Below are 18,546 nucleotides of genomic sequence, written 5' to 3' on the forward strand. Positions count from 1 at the left end.
GTGGTAGTTTTGTACCTAGATCTTCTACCGGTAAATCATGCTTAAGAATAGGTTGACGAAGGAAAATTTCATCAAGCTCATTTCTTTCTTCCCTAAAGACTTCACTCTCACTATTCTCCAAATGTTGCTGCAAAGGATTATTAGGAGCAAGAGCAATAGATGCACACTGTTCAACTCTAAAATCATTATTAGGCGAATCAGCTTTATAAGGAGTTTTGGCAAATTTAGAGAAATTAAACTCATAAGATTCACCAGCAAATTTAGTCAAAATTTTCTCTTTCTTGCAATCTATAACAACTCCACAAGTATTTAGAAAAGGTCTACCAAAAATGATAGGACAATACTTACTAGCAGCAGAACCAAGTACCAAAAAGTTAGCAGGATATTTAATCTTACCACATAGAACTTCCACATCTCGAACAATACCAGTTGGAGAGATAGTTTCTCTATTACCTAGCTGAATAACCACATCAATATCTTCAAGTTCACAAGAACCAATTTCGTGCATAATCTCCGTGTAAAGCTCATAAGGAATAGCACTAATACTTGCACCAATATCGCATAAACCATAATAACAATGATCACCAATTCTAACAGATAGCATAGGAACACTAGTTTTCCTAGACTTATTAGGATGTGAAACAATATTAGAAGCATCTTCACAGAAAATAATATGACCATCTTCCACATTTTCAGTCACAAGATCTTTAACTATTGCAATAGCAGGTTCAACTTTTATTTGCTCTTCAGGTTCTATAGGTTTCTTTTCACTTTTATTAACCGCACTATTTATAACAGAATACTCCTTCATTTTAGCAGGGAAAGGAGTTTTTTTAATATAAGCTTCAGGAATAACATGATCAACAGTTTCAACTACAAGACATTTATTTATAGATGAATCAATTTTATCTTTATACGGTTCATGATACTTATCAAAATTCTTCTTAGGCAATTCATAATGAGAGGCAAAAGCTTTATAAAGATTTGGAGCAACTTGAAAATCAAGACCATAAGTAGCACTCATATTACGAAATTTATCAGTATCCATAAAAGCTTCAATGCATTTATAATCATAGTTTATACCTAACTCTCTATCTTTGTCGTTCTCCCATCCTTCAGTATTCTCCTGAATCCGATTAAGAAGGTCCATTTTAAACTCTTGTTTGTTGCGTGTAAATGATCCAGAACAAGAAGTATCCAGCAAGGTCTTGTCTTGAAAAGAAAGTCTTGCATAGAAATTATCAATGATAACATTACCAGGAAGCTCATGAATGGGGCATTTGAGCATTAAAGACTTCAATCTCCCCCACGCTTGGGCAATACTCTCTCCATCATGAGGCCATAAATTATATATGCGGTTCCGGTCTTTGTGAATTTCACTTGGAGGATAGAATTTAGAATAAAATCGAGGCACAATATCATTCCATTCAAGAGAATCCCCATCATCCAGTAATTTATACCAATGCGCCGCTTTACCAGACAGCGATATAGAGAATAGCTTCTTCCTCACTTCATCCATAGCAATACCTGTACACTTGAATAAACCGCATAATTCATGTAAGAACAGTAAATGATCTCCAGGATGGACAGTTCCATCCCCTGTATAACGGTTATCCACAACATGTTCAGTAATTTTCATAGGTATTTTGTATGGAACCTCTTCATCACCTGGTGCCTCATCCACTACCTTTGCAGTACTAGTAGATTTTCCAAATAAAAATTCAAGAGAAGATCTCTCCATAATGAATTATAGCAGCAGGCAGAAATAAAATCAGCACTAACAGTAAAAGTTTCCCTTACCAATTCCACTTACCAATAGCACTTCACTCCCCGGCAACGGCACCAGAAAATAGTCTTGATGACCCACAAGTATAGGGGGTGTATCGTAGTATTTTCAATAAGTAAGAGTGTCGAACCCAACGAGGCGCAGAAGGTGTTGACAAGCAGTTTCGATGAAGGATTCACTGTAAATGCTCACAGACAAGTATTCAGGCGGTTTTGATGTAGCAGTTGAATAAAGTACGAGTAAGTAAAGTGCGAGAGAAATAATTGCAGCGAGTGGCCTAATCCTTTTTAGCACAAAGGACAAGCCGGTTTGTTTACTTATAATGACCAAACGTTCTTGAGGACACACGGGAATTTAGTCTAGTGCTTTCGCTTCATATAGCTAATTAATCTTCATTGTTTTGATAAGTGTGATTATACCCCTTGCAAGCATCCGCAACTACAAGAAAGTAATTAAGATAAATCTAACCACAGCCTTAAACTCTAAGATCCTGCTATCCCTCCTGCATCGATATACCAACGGGGGTTCAGGTTTCTGTCACTCCGGCAACCCCGCAATTGGCAAACGAGTACAAGATGTATTCCCCTAGGCCCATAAAGGTGAAGTATCATGTAGTCGATGTTCACATGACACCACTAGAAGAATAACACCACAACTTAAATATCATAACATTGAATATTACTCAACCATAATTCACTACTAACATTTAGACTTCACCCATGTCCTCAAGAACTAAACGAACTACTCACGAGACATCATATGGAACATGATCGGAGGTGATATGATGATGAATAACAATCTGAACATAAACCTTGGTTCAATGGTTTCACTCAATAGCATCAATAACAAGTAGAAATCAATACCGGGAGAGTTTCCCCTATCAAACAATCAAGATCCAACCCAAATTGTTACAGCGGTGACAATGTGCAGCGGTGGAGACGGCGGTGATGATGATGGAGATGATGACGATGGTGATGGAGATGATGTCCAGCTCGATGACGGTGACGATGGCGTCGATTTCCCCCTCCGGGAGGGAATTTCCCCGGCAGATTTCAGCCAGCCGGAGAGCTCTTTTCTCTCTGGTGTTTTCCGCCCCGCAGAGGCGGCTGTGACTCTTCGCGACTATCCTCTGGAGCTTAGGTTTTCGGGACGAAGAAGTACGCGAAGGAGAGGAGGCTAGAGGGGGCTGTGGGCCCCCTCCTCACATGGCGGCGCGGCTAGGGCAGGGCCCGCGCCGGCCTATGAGGGGGCCCATGGCGGCCCTCCTAGGCTCCTCCTTTTGGCTCCCTTCGTCTTCTGGAAAAATAGGATTTTTCATATAATTTCCATCAATTGTTGATCTTCCGAAATATTGCATTCTGACAGCGCTTTTTCCAGCAGAATCCTGACTCCGGTGCGCGATCCTCCAATAATCATGAAACATGCAAAATAGATGAAATAACATAAGTATCATCTCCAAATATGACATATATCAATGAATAACAGTAAATTATGATATAAAATAGTGATGCAAAATGGACGTATCAATGCCATTCATTGAGAAACTATTTTAGATTTAGTATTTTTGCCATATCTACGAGATTTCTTTCCAGCCGACGATCGAGAACCACGTGCAGAAGTTTTTAGATCATAAACTGAACTAAGCTCCGCGTGTTCTAAATCGAATTCTGTAATATTACCAATTATAGCCGGGAGAAGCTGACCATCTATGATGTCATCCTCTTCATCATCGTCTACTATGGTGGTTTCAAGCCCAGTGGAGTCATTCGGAACAACCGTTAAACGGTCAAGCTCCGTCTGTCTCAACACATTAGCCGAAACCAAAATCTCATCAGACCGACTACCCAACGAGACACCTACACTACTCAAATTAGAGGATATGCGAGCATTTGAAAAAGAAGTAAACGACTTGGCTGATTGTTTAGTACCTGCCGTGTCGAGGTTCCTCTCCGCCTTGCGTCGCATGGCCCTCTGCATAACATCCTCATCCGTAGCCCCCGCACCGTCCTCCGTCAGAGCATACCTCCCACTTCTTCTCACCATCGGCTGAACGACCAGTGGGGGACTAGTGGGGCGAGGCTGCTGCACAGTGGAGGCTAGCAGAGAAGGGCTCGAGCGTGGTGAAGAGGGTGTCGAGACCTGTGCCAATGGTGGTGAAGACGGTAACCCCGAGGCTGGTGAAGACGGAATCGATACAGGGGTAGATGGCGGAGGAGCCCCCTGCACCGAAACCTCCTGCGTCGCTGTGATACGTCCATTTTGCATCACTATTTTATATCATAATTTGCTGTTATTCATTGATATATTTCATATTTGGAGATGATACTTATGTTATTTCATCTATTTTGCATGTTTCATGATTATTACCGGAGTCAGGATTCTGCTGGAAAAAGCGCCATCAGAATGCAATATTTCGGAAGATCAACAATTGACGGAAATTATATGAAAATTCCTATTTTTCTAGAAGACGAAGGGAGCCAGAAGGGGGAGCCGAGGAGGGCCGCCATGGGCCCACCTCACAGGCCGGCGCGGGCCAAGGCCTGGCCGCGCCGCCTTGTGGGGAGGGGGCCCACAGCCCCCTCTGGCCTCCTCTCCTTCGCGTATTTCTTCGTCCCGAAAACCTAAGCTCCAGGGGGATAGTCACGAAGAGTCACAGCCGCCTCTGCAGGGCGGAGAACACCAGAGAGAAAAGAGCTCTCCGGCAGGGTGAGATCCGCCGGGGAAATTCCCTCCCGGAGGGGGAAATCGACGCCATCGTCACCGTCATCGAGCTGGACATCATCTCCATCACCATCGTCATCATCTCCACCATCATCACCGCCGTCTCCACCGCTGCACATCGTCACCGCTGTAACGATTTGGGTTGAATCTTGATTGTTTGATAGGGGAAACTCTCCCGGTATTGATTTCTACTTGTTATTGATGCTATTGAGTGAAACCATTGAACCAAGGTTTATGTTCAGATTGTTATTTGATACGTCTCCGACGTATCGATAATTTCTTATGTTCCATGCCACATTATTGATGATATCTACATGTTTTATACATACTTTACATCATATTTATGCATTTTCTGGAACTAACCTATTAACAAGATGCCGAAGAGCGATTCTTGTTGTTTTCTACTGTTTTTGGTTTCAGAAATCCTAGTAAGGAAATATTCTCGGAATTGGACGAAATCAACGCCCAGGGGCCTATTTTCACACGAAGCTTCCAGAAGACCGAAGAGTCAACGAAGTGGGGCCACGAGGTGGCCAGGAGGTAGGGCGGCGCGGCCCAAGCCCTGGCCGCGCCGGCCTGTCTCCTGGGCCCCTCGCGACGCCCCTTGACCTGCCCTTCCGCCTACAAATAGCCTTCGTCGCGAAACCCCCAGTACCGAGAGCCACGATACGGAAAACCTTCCAGAGACGCCGCCGCCGCCAATCCCATCTCGGGGGATTCAGGAGATCACCTCCGGCACCCTGCCGGAGAGGGGATTCATCTCCCGGAGGACTCTTCACCGCCATGGTCGCCTCCGGAGTGATGAGTGAGTAGTTCACCCCTGGACTATGGGTCCATAGCAGTAGCTAGATGGTTGTCTTCTCCTCATTATGCTTCATTGTCGGATCTTGTGAGCTGCCTAACATGATCAAGATCATCTATCTGTAATGCTATATGTTGTGTTTGTTGGGATCCGATGGATAGAGAATACTATGCTATGTTGATTATCAATTTATACGTATGTGTTGTTTATGATCTTGCATGCTCTCCGTTATTAGTAGAGGCTCTGGCCAAGTTTTTACTCTTAACTCCAAGAGGGAGTATTTATGCTCGATAGTGGGTTCATGTCTCTGTGAATCTGGGGGAGTGACAGAAACCTCTAAGGTTATGGATGTACTGTTGCCACTAGGGATAAAACATTGATGCTATGTCCGAGGATGTAGTTATTGATTACATTACGCACCATACTTAATGCAATTGTCTATTGTTTTCAACTTAATACTGGAAGGGGTTCGGATGATAACCTGAAGGTGGACTTTTTAGGCATAGATGCATGCTGGATAGCGGTCTATGTACTTTGTCGTAATGCCCAATTAAATCTCACAATACTCATCATATCATGTATGTGCATGGTCATGCCCTCTCTATTTGTCAATTGCCCAACTGTAATTTGTTCACCCAACATGCTATTTATCTTAGGGATTTCTATTTTCGTGCCCTCAGGTCCTTAGTTGTACTCAGTTTTCCCCAGCTCCTTAGTTTTTCCTCAGTTTTCCCCAAGCCCTTGTCTGAACCGCAGAAGGAGCTCGGACGGAAGGAATCCGTTAAGTTGACCGTTCCGTGCTGACGAGTGGGGTCGTGTCGTTTGTGGGGTCGCGTCGTGTGGGACCGCGTCGTGTGGGGCTGGTAGGAAGGAACCGCGTGGGATAGGACGAGGCCGTGTTTGTGTGGCCGTAGCGTGTGGGGCCGTAGCGTGTGGGTCCGGGACGGGGGCACGAGTGGTTTCTGTCTCTTTCGCCCAGATTAGCAGTTTTCAATGTACCTTTTTCCTCTCTATCGCTCGATCTCATTCATATTTGATAGCCCAAATTGGTAGCAAATCTAGAGCAGCTTCTCCTTCTGTTTTTTAACGCCATTCATTTCTTTATGCCTTCGTTTTTACCCAATCAGGTAGGAAATCTAGGGCACAAATCCAGAGAAAAAATATAGGATAAGCTGCATACAGCAACCAACATAGCATAGATATATTCAGGACAGATCCAAAAGTAGTACCGATAGATCCAACATAAGCTACATTTTACATGAAATTAAGCTGCTCTACAGATAGAGCAGTCACATACAGAGAGTGCAGTAGGCACGTTCAACGCCTCCAGGTAGCGCGTGTGACTCGCTTGGAGGTTGCGCAGGTGAATCCCAAGTGCTTTGTGTTTGGCCATGTACGCATGCACGTTCACGGTCCTTCCAACTCTAGCGCCACATCTGCCAATGGATTCAGCATGGTTCACCAGGGAGTTGAAGTCGGTGGCGCGGAGCTTCCTGTTGCAGAAGGGGCACTTGTAAATGCCTCGAGCAAAAGGGCCATCGTAATGGCCGGACTGCAACCTCCTGAGGACGTGACGAGTCTTGGTGTGGAAGGACTCGTCGTCGCTGTCGACGTCGCTGCTCTGCACCTGTCACGTAGCACCAAAGATCGTGCAAAAAACACGGAGTCAATTGCAACGATGATGGAACAGTTACATTGGACACACTTATATCCAGGATTTGAGTCAGCAAACCAAAGATCATGCACAACAAATTTGTACACACCAATTGTTTACTGACCAAACCCTGAATCAATTTATGCCCAAATATTCATCATCATCGGCACAAATCTTAAACAAAAGCAAATCACAAACACTAATAACGCAAGATCTAACACAAAAGGATCGAACTAGGAACAGACGAACAGTAATAACGCAAGATCTAACAAAAAAGGATTGAACTAGGAACAGACGAACCGTAATAACGGTAGATCTAACACAAAATGATTGAAATGAGATAAGAACAAGGGAACAAAGGGTTACCTCCGGCTCGTTGTCGACGATGGTGGTGTCGTAGGGGTTCTCCGGCGCGTCGTACTGCACTGGTTCGTACGGGTCCCAATCGACGGGGGCGGCGGCCGATGCGCCGGCTGCTACGATGGAAGCAGCGACAGGGGCCTGGACGGGGGCGGCGGCTGATGTGCCGACAATGGGCATCTCATTCTTCTCCATCGCCGGCGGTTTTCTTCGGGGTTTTTCTTCGGTTGTGGAGAAGATGATGGGACAGGAGAGGCGGTTGCAGTGAGCCAGTGAGAACGTGCGTCGAGGGAGAGAAAGAGGGGCTCTATAAAGACGAAGGTGGCGTGTACCGCAACACGCGTCCGCTATGCACGGCAACACGCGTCCGCTATGCACGGCTGCAGCGTGCACCGCTACCCGAGTCTAACCCTGGGACGTTTGGTGTACTCAGTTATAACCTCAGGCCTTATACAGAAATTTTATCTGTACTCAGTTTTCCCCTCGAGGACTTAGACCGGCAAGTGCAATATACTCAGTTTTACCCTCAGGTAGCTGGTCAACAGAGAGTCAACAAATGAGATTAACATAGCTAATTGAGTCATTTCATGCGCAAAAAAATCCAAAAAAATAAAAACATAGTGCCAACTACTCATGGAGTCTTCGTACGCAACCTGCCACCTAGAAAACCTTAACAAACATATATAAATCAAGTTTTACCACAAATTGCCACTTCTCAGAATCACTAGTGTAGCTATGAAGATGCATGGTTTTCCACCCAAACCCCTTTGCAAAACATCTTTCCCAAAACATAGTTTGTCTAAATGATGCCATAATTGTCACACTCATGTATATTTGAATTGCAAATAATTTGATGTAGCCCAATATGAATTATATTGTACAAAACACACATTTTTCATTTTGTAATTCTTTTGTTTGAATCCCTTAGTCTATTTACTATTTATGTGCCCTTGGATTCTTAGTACTACTCAGTTTTGCCCTCAAGTACTGTCACAAATGCTCTGAGAAGCCCAAACTTATCCTGATTGGTTGAGCCGTTGTCACACGGATCGACTCCACGAACCGTTGATCCACTGATCTAACGGGCAGTATACCCCTATCCGTCTCTTCGTGGCAACCTCTCTCTCTCTCTCTCTCTCTCTCTCTCTCTCTTCGTGGCCACCCATCTCTCTCTCTCTGTCGGTGGAGAATGCAATGACGAGTTTGCCACTTAATATAGTTTGGGATATAGTATTGGTATAAACATGAGGCATACATATTTGCGGATTTCGGTGATTGCATTATTTGTCAGCCCTCTAACAATTATCAACTATCTTGAGCTGTCCTTTTCTTTTAGGGAATATAGTTTGGGATATAGTATTGGTATTTTGAAAAGGCCTAAAAGTGGTATAATTTTGTTATAAACATGAGGCATACATTTTTGCGGATTTCGGCGATTGCATTATTTGTCACCCCTCTAACAATTATCAACTATCTTTAGCTGTCCTTTTCTTTTAGGGAATATAGTTTGGGATATGGTATTGGTATTTTGGAAAGGCCTAAAAGTGGTATAATTTTGGTATAAACATGAGGCATACATATTTGCGGATTTCGGGGATTGCATTATTTGTCACCCCAACAATTATCAACTATCTTGAGCTGTCCTTTTCTTTTAGGGAATATAGTTTGGGTTATAGTATTGGTATTTTGAAACGGCCTAAAAGTGGTATAATTTTGTTATAAACATGAGGCATACATTTTTGCGGATTTCGGCGATTGCATTATTTGTCACCCCTCTAACAATTATCAACTATCTTTAGCTGTCCTTTTCTTTTAGGGAATATAGTATGGGATATGGTATTGGTATTTTGGAAAGGCCTAAAAGTGGTATAATTTTGGTATAAACATGAGGCATACATATTTGCGGATTTCGGTGATTGCATTATTTGTCACCCCTCTAACAATTATCAACGATCTTTAGCTTTCCTTTTCTTTTAGGGAATATAGTTGGTAATTTCGGTGAATGCACACACTAACTTTGAAAACAACTACAAGTACATGTAACTGAATAATGGATTTGTAACAAGGTATCCCTTGTAACAACTTCTAGCGCCTGGTGAGCAATGATAAGAATCCGATCGTAATTATACAACAAAAAAAACAACCAGCCATCAGATTAGCTTGCTTCTTCAACTCGATCAGCTGCCTTAACTGCTTGTTCATTTTCTTCAGTTCTCCCTTCACTTCCACCAGTTCTGCATTGGGAGCATTAGGCATAATCGGAAGGTCCCTAATCGGAACGGCTCCTCTCTCCGCCGCATTCTCTACAGCAAGTCCCCCCCCTCCCAAATTGCGCCCCCCAATAGCGCCAATTGATTCCTGCAACTGAAGCCTCTGAACGTACACATCGATCCACTCGAAATGCCTGCATTTCTTCAAGATCTGAAAACAACAACGTGAACCCTAAATCCCAAATTCGAGGGAATAACAAGAAAATCGAGAGAAAACAGAGAAATTGGAGCGAGATCTAACCTTATCCCCCTCTCTATATGGCAAGCTCTCGCATGCAACGAACTCACGTCCACGGTTGCCGTTCTCGTCCGTCTTACAGATCGACCGCTTGCAGGCTCTGGCGTGGGCAGTCAGGGCATCTTGTCACACGCACGGGTCCATACGGCGGCCATGAAGAACGGGAGGCCGAAGAGAAACTAGCCATCACACGCCTGCCGGAGAAGGGCTGCCGGGCGAGAAGAAGAACAATGGGGCGCGGAGAAAGAAAGGCGAAGCAATGGCACGGGCACGGGCGCGGGGCTGGCTCGGGCTCCCATTTTGCAACGGTCACCTGGGTAAGCTGTGGGTCCGGCGCACTTAACGTGGACAAGTTGTGGGTCCCACGATGATCTGGATAAGTGAAGACGTGTCCACTGCGGGGCACCAACAGCGGCCCCACTTGCCAGCACCAACCAACGTCAACTAACGGGATTCCTTCCGTCCGACCTCCTTCTGCGGGTTTCAGACAAGGTTTTGGGGAAAACTGAGGAAAAACTAAGGGGCTGGGGAAAACTGAGCACAACTAAGGAACCGAGGGCACGAAAATAGAAATCCCTTTATCTTATGGGAGAGACACCACTAGTGAACTGTGGACCCCGGTCCATTCTTTACATCTGAAATACAATCTACTGCAATTGTTCTACTGTTTTCTGCAAACAATCATCATCCACACTATACATCTAATCCTTTGTTACAACAAGCCGGTGAGATTGACAACCTCACTGTTTCGTTGGGGCAAAGTACTTGGTTTGTGTTGTGCAGGTTCCACGTTGGCGCCGGAATCCCTGGTGTTGCGCCGCACTACATCTCGCCGCCATCAACCTTCAACGTGCTTCTTGGCTCCTACTGGTTCGATAAACCTTGGTTTCATATTGAGGGAAAACTTGCCGCTGTACGCATCACACCTTCCTCTTGGGGTTCCCAACGGACGCGTGCTGTACGCGTATCAAGCTCTTTTTCTGGCGCCGTTGCCGGGGAGATCAAGACACGCTGCAAGGGGAGTCTCCACATCCCAATCTCTTTACTTTGTTTTTGTCTTGCTTTATTTTATTTACTACTTTGTTTGCTGCACTAAATCAAAACACAAAAAAAATAGTTGCTAGTTTTACTTTACTTGCTATCTTGTTTGCTATATCAAAAACACACAAAAAATTAGTTACTTGCATTTACTTTATCTAGTCTATTTTATTTACTGTTGCTAAAATGGGTACTCCCGAAAATACTAAGTTGTGTGACTTCACAACCACAAATAATAACGATTTCTTATGCACACCTATTGCTCCACCTGCTACTACAGCAGAGTTCTTTGAAATTAAACCTGCTTTACTGAATCTTGTTATGCGAGAGCAATTTTCTGGTGTTAGTTCTGATGATGCTGCTGCCCATCTCAATAATTTTGTTGAACTATGTGAAATGCAAAAGTATAAGGATGTAGATGGTGACATTATAAAATTAAAATTGTTCCCTTTCTCATTAAGAGGAAGAGCTAAAGATTGGTTGCTATCTCTGCCTAAGAATAGTATTGATTCATGGACTAAATGCAAGGATGCTTTTATTGGTAGATATTATCCCCTGCTAAAATTATATCTTTGAGGAGTAGCATAATGAATTTTAAACAATTAGATACTGAGCATGTTGCACAAGCATGGGAAAGAATGAAGTCTTTGGTTAAAAACTGCCCAACCCATGGACTGACTACTTGGATGATCATCCAAACCTTTTATGCAGGACTGAATTTTTCTTCGCGGAACCTATTGGATTCAGCTGCTGGAGGTACCTTTATGTCCATCACTCTTGGTGAAGCAACAAAGCTTCTTGATAATATGATGATTAATTACTCTGAATGGCACACGGAAAGAGCTCCACAAGGTAAGAAGGTAAATTCTGTCGAAGAAACCTTCTCCTTGAGTGATAAGATTGATGCTATTATGTCTATGCTTGTGAATGATAGGACAAATATTGATCCTAATAATGTTCCGTTAGCTTCATTGGTTGCCCAAGAAGAACATGTTGATGTAAACTTCATTAAAAATAATAATTTTAACAACAATGCTTACCGGAACAATTCTAGTAACAACTATAGGCCATATCCTTATAATAATGGCAACGGCTATGGTAATTCTTATGGAAATTCTTACAACAATAATAGGAACACACCCCCTGGACTTGAAGCCATGCTTAAAGAATTTATTAGTACACAAACTGCTTTTAACAAATCTGTTGAAGAAAAGCTTGGGAAAATTGATATACTTGCTTCTAAAGTCGATAGTCTTGCTGCTGATGTTGATCTTTTGAAATCGAAAGTTATGCCTCATGAAAATCATAATAATAAAATTGTTACTACAGCAAATTCCATCCAAGTTAGAATTAATTAGAATATAAGATTGATGGCCGAATTGCGTGCTAGGTGGGAAAAAGAAGAAAATGAAAAAAAAGATAATATAGCTAAAGTTTGGACTATTACCACCACTAGCAATGCTAATGCTCCACAAGTTGCTGCACCTCCTACTAATAATGGTAAAATAATTGGTGTTGGCAATGTTTCCACTTCTAATGCAAAGCGCGAAAAACAGCCTGAAACTGCTAAAACTGCTGAAACTGCTTGTGATAAAGCTGCTGAAATTTTTTCCAACATTGGGGATGATGATCCCATTGCTTTAGATTATAATGGTTTGGATTTTGATGATTGCCACATCTCTGAAGTTATAAAGTTCTTACAAAAACTTGCTAAAAGTCCTAATGCTAGTGCTATAAATTTGGCTTTCACGAAACATATTAGAAATGCTCTCATAAAAGCTAGAGAAGAGAAATTAGAACGCGAAGCTTCTATTCCTAGGAAGCTAGAGGATGGTTGGGAGCCCATCATTAAGATGAAGGTCAATGACTTTGATTGTAATGCTTTATGTGATCTTGGTGCAAGTATTTCTGTTATGCCTAAGAAAATTTATAATATGCTTAACTTGCCACCGCTGAAAAATTGTTATTTGGATGTTAATCTTGCTGATCATTCTACAAAGAAACCTTTGGGGAAAGTTGATAATGTTCGCATTACCGTTAACAATAACCTTGTCCCCGTTGATTTTGTTGTCTTGGATATTGAATGCAATGCATCTTGTCCCATCATATTGGGAAGACCTTTTCTTCGAACTGTTGGTGCTATCATTGATATGAAGGAAGGTAATATTAAATATCAATTTCCTCTCAAGAAAGGTATGGAACACTTCCCTGGAAAGAGAATGAAGTTACCTTTTGATTCTATCATTAGAACAAATTATGATGTTGACACTTCGTCTCTTGATAATACTTGATACACACTTTCTGCGCCTAGCTGAAAGGCGTTAAAGAAAAGTGCTTATGGGAGACAACCCATGTTTTTACTACAGTACCTTTGTTTTATTTTGTGTCTTGGAAGTTGTTACTACTGTAGCAACCTCTCCTTATCTTAGTTTTGTGCATTGTTGTGCCAAGTAAAGTCGTTGATAGTAAGGTTCATACTAGATTTGGATTACTGCGCAGAAACAGATTTCTTTGCTGTCACGAATCTGGGCAAAATTCTCTGTAGGTAACTCAGAAAATTATGCCAATTTACGTGAGTGATCCACAGATATGTACGCAACTTTCATTCAATTTGAGCATTTTCATTTGAGCAATTCTGGTGCCTCAATAAAATTCGTCTTTACTAAAACTGTTCTGTTTTGAAAGATTCTGCCTTTTATTTCGCATTGCCTGTTTTGATATTTTTGATGGATATTTCGATTCCATTGACTTTCAGTAGCTTTGTGCAATGTCCAGAAGTGTTAAGAATGATTATGTCACCTCTGAACATGTATATTTTGATTGTGCACTAACTCTCTAATGAGTTGTTTTGAGTTTGGTGTGGAGGAAGTTTTCAAGGATCAAGAGAGGGAGATGATACAACATGATCAAGGAGAGTGAAAGCTCTAAGCTTGGGGATGCCCCGGTGGTTCACCCCTGCATATATCAAGAAGACTCAAGCGTCTAAGCTTGGGGATGCCCAAGGCATCCCCTTCTTCATCGACAACATTATCAGGTTCCTCCCCTGAAACTATATTTTTATTCCATCACATCTTATGTGCTTTGCTTGGAGTGTCGGTTTGTTTTTGTTTTTGTTTTGTTTGAATAAAATGGATCCTAGCATTCATTGTGTGGGAGAGAGACACGCTCCGCTGTTGCATATGGACAAATATGTCTTTAGGCTTTACTTATAGTATTCATGGCGAAAGTTTCTTCTTCGTTAAATTGTTGTATGGTTGGAAACGGGAAATGTTGCATGTGGTAGTGTATAATAAAATACTTGTAGAACATTGAGCTTTGATAACTTGATTCTTTGCAAATATTTTGAGGTATTTAGATGGTAAGGCTTGCTGGATAAAAAAGTTAAAATTAGTAGTGGATTGTTGTCTTTAAGCTTGTGCCGTACTACAAACTCTATTTAAATAGTTGAAGGCGTAGTTGGACTTGATAGCTTTCCATGTCTGAGAGTTCATCGTAATAACTAAGTTGTGCTGAAGGTCAAGGGAGCTAGCGGGGTACTTGTGCCACCGTGAACGGCCCTCATTGGAGTAAATTTTTAATCATGCTCTTAATGATGAACCTGCTAGTTGTTTGCAATAAGCTTGTGAGTTCTTTTTGACTAATGTTAAGCTACGGTTTTTGGCACTTGCACCATCCAAATTTGCTAGCCTCTTCAGTACTGTGCATTGCCTTTTGCTCACATTGAGAATTATGCTTACTTCGCCGGTACATCCAAACCCGTGGGAGGACTTTCTCTTGTTCTCCTACACATAAGCCCATACATCTCCTCAAAACAGCCACCATACCTACCTACCACAGCATTTTCATAGCTGTTCCGAGATATATTGCCATGCAACATCCATTTTACATTACATGCCATGTTGTCATTTATTATTTATATATTGCTTTGCATGATCATATACAGCTGATGTGTGGTTTACCCATGTTACGCTAGATCATTGCACATCCTGCTACACTGGTAGAGGCATACAGTTTCATTCATCATGTTTCATTCATTATGAGTTATTTGTACCAAAAAGTGTGTTGTCATATTAGGATGTTGCCCCTAAAAATGAAAAGAGCCGTGGAGGCCATCAAAAAGGAAAAAAAAAGAAGAAAGAAAAAAAATGAAAAGAAAGAAAAAAGAAAAAAAGGAAAAAAAAGGAAAAAAGAGAATAAAGAAAAAGGGGGCAGCATTACTATCTTTTATCCACACTTGTGCTCATGTTTTAGCACCCGCATTATTCATAGTCGTCATTTGTGCTCATGTTTAGCACCTACATTCATATGAGAGAGTTTTCATGTTTTACTAGTATAACTATGTGGGGAATTTACACTATAGAAATTGGGTTGTATATTCCAATAATGAGCCTCCTCAAAAGTGCTCTAGGTCTTCGTGAGCAACCAAGTTGGATGCACCCCCACTAGTTCCATTGGAGAGCTTTCATACATATATAGCTCTATGTGCATCCGTTGCATGGCAATCACTACTCCTTGCATAGCTTAGATCATAAGGCTTCCTCTTGTCTAATGGTCATTTACAGCTTTGCAAGCCTTTCTTCCATTTGGCCTTCCAAACCCCCATTAACGTTCTTTATGCCATAACATCCTGGTGCTAATACCAAATGCTTGCGCTCACCGGTTGAGTAGACTTCGAAACAGTTGATTCATGACGTTCATGTTTATGTTTACTTGACTGAATCCTTCTTATGTTGTGAAAATTTACTTGATGCTTGGAATGAAGGATAGAACTTCTATGCTGAATACTTAATACATCTTTAATGAACTTTGTACGGTTGCATGTCTTTAAAGCAATAGTTCATGAAAACTTCTAGCTTGTCTAACTCTTGCATTATCATCTCTTATATCAATATAGATACTTGCTTTGAATGATTTGATCTCAGCTCATATGCTTTACAATAGTATGATCAAGGTTATGATGGCATGTCACTCCAGAAATTATCTTTGTTATCGTTTACACTCGGGTCGAGCCGAAACTAAGCGGGGGGATGCTGATACGTCTCCGACGTATCGATAATTTCTTATGTTCCATGCCACATTATTGATGATATCTACATGTTTTATGCATACTTTACATCATATTTATGCATTTTCTGGAACTAACCTATTAACAAGATGCCGAAGAGCCAGTTGTTGTTTTCTACTATTTTTGGTTTCAGAAATCCTAGTAAGGAAATATTCTCGGAATTGGATGAAATCAACGCCCAGGGGCCTATTTTCACACGAAGCTTCCAGAAGACCGAAGAGTCAACGAAGTGGGGCCACGAGGTGGCCAGGAGGTAGGGCGGCGCGGCCCAAGCCCTGGCCGCGCCGGCCTGTCTCCTGGGCCCCTCGCGACGCCCCTTGACCTGCCCTTCCGCCTACAAATAGCCTTCGTCGCGAAACCCCCAGTACCGAGAGCCACGATACGGAAAACCTTCCAGAGACGCCGCCGCCGCCAATCCCATCTCGGGGGATTCAGGAGATCGCCTCCGGCACCCTGCCAGAGAGGGGATTCATCTCCCGGAGGACTCTTCACCGCCATGGTCGCCTCCGGAGTGATGAGTGAGTAGTTCACCCCTGGACTATGGGTCCATAGCAGTAGCTAGATGGTTGTCTTCTCCTCATTATGCTTCATTGTCGGATCTTGTGAGCTGCCTAACATGATCAAGATCATCTATCTGTAATGCTATATGTTGTGTTTGTTGGGATCCGATGGATAGAGAATACTATGCTATGTTGATTATCAATTTATACCTATGTGTTGTTTATGATCTTGCATGCTCTCCGTTATTAGTAGAGGCTCTGGCCAAGTTTTTACTCTTAACTCCAAGAGGGAGTATTTATGCTCGATAGTGGGTTCATGCCTCCATTAAATGCAGGACGATGTGAGAAAGTTCTAAGGTTGTGGATGTGCTGTTGCCACTAGGGATAAAACATCGATGCTATGTCCGAGGATGTAGTTATTGATTACATTACGCACCATACTTAATGCAATTGTCTGTTGTTTGCAACTTAATACTGGAAGGGGTTCGGATGATAACCTGAAGGTGGACTTTTTAGGCATAGATGCATGCTGGATAGCGGTCTATGTACTTTGTCGTAATGCCCAATTAAATCTCACAATATTCATCATATCATGTATGTGCATGGTCATGCCCTCTCTATTTGTCAATTGCCCAACTGTAATTTGTTCACCCAACATGCTTATTCTTATGGGAGAGACACCTCTAGTGAACTGTGGACCCCGGTCCATTCTTAACATCGAATACAATCTACTGCAATACTTGTTCTACTGTTTTCTGCAAACAATCATCATCCACACTATACATCTAATCCTTTGTTACAGCAAGCCGGTGAGATTGACAACCTCATTGTTTCGTTGGGGCAAAGTACTTGGTTTGTGTTGTGCAGGTTCCACGTTGGCGCCGGAATCCCTGGGGCAAACTGCTTGTCAACACCTTCTGCTCCTCGTTGGGATCGAAATTCTTACTTATAAAAAATACTATGATACACCCACTATACTTGTGGGTCATCAAGACTATTTTCTGGCGCCGTTGCCGGGGAGTGAAACGCTATTGGTAAGTGGAATTGGTAAGGGAAACCTTTACTGTTTGTGCTGATTTTATTTCTGCCTGCTGCCATAATTCATTATGGACAGATCTTCTCTTGAATTTTTATTTGGAATATCTACTACTACTGCAAAGGTAGTGGATGAGGCGCCATGTGAGGAAGAAATACCATACAAAATACCTATGAAAATTATTGAACGTGTAGTGGATAATCGTTATACAGGGGATGGAACTGTCCACCCTGGAGATCATTTACTGTTCTTACATGAATTATGCGGTTTATTCAAGTGTGCAGGTATTGCTATGGATGAAGTGAGGAAGAAACTATTCTCTATATCGCTGTCTGGTAAAGCGGCGCATTGGTATAAATTACTGGATAATGGGGATTCTCTTGAATGGAATGATATTGTGCCCCGGTTTTATTCTAAGTTCTATCCTCCAAGTGAAAATTAAAAGGATCGGAACCGCATATATAATTTTTGGCCTCATGATGGAGAGAGTATTGCCCAAGCGTGGGGGAGATTGAAGTCTTTAATGCTCAAATGCCCCATTCATGAGCTTCCTGGTAATGTTATCATTGATAATTTCTATGCAAGACTTTCTTTTCAAGACAAGACCTTGCTGGATACTTCTTGCTCTGGATCATTTACATGCAACAAAGAAGAGTTTAAAAGGGACCTTCTTAATCGGATCCAGGAGAATACTGAAGGATGGGAGAACGACAAGGATAGAGAATCAGGTATAAATTATGATTATAAATGCATTGAAGCTTTTATGGATACTGATAAATTTCGTAATATGAGTGCTACTTATGGTCTTGATTCTCAAGTCGTTGCAAATCTTTATAAAGCTTTTGCCTCTCATTATGAATTGCCTAAGAAGAATTTTGATAAGTATCATGAACCGTATAAAGGTAAAATTGATTCATCTATAAATAAATGTGTTGTAGTTGAAACTGTTGATCATGTTATTCCTGAAGCTTATATTGAAAAAACTCCTTTCCCTGCTAAAATGAAGGAGTACTCTATTATAAATAGTGTGGTTAATAAAAGTGAAAAGAAACCTATAGAACCTGAAGAACAAATAA

The sequence above is a fragment of the Lolium perenne genome, chromosome 3 (genome assembly GCF_019359855.2).
Source record: "Lolium perenne isolate Kyuss_39 chromosome 3, Kyuss_2.0, whole genome shotgun sequence".
NCBI lineage: Eukaryota > Viridiplantae > Streptophyta > Magnoliopsida > Poales > Poaceae > Lolium > Lolium perenne.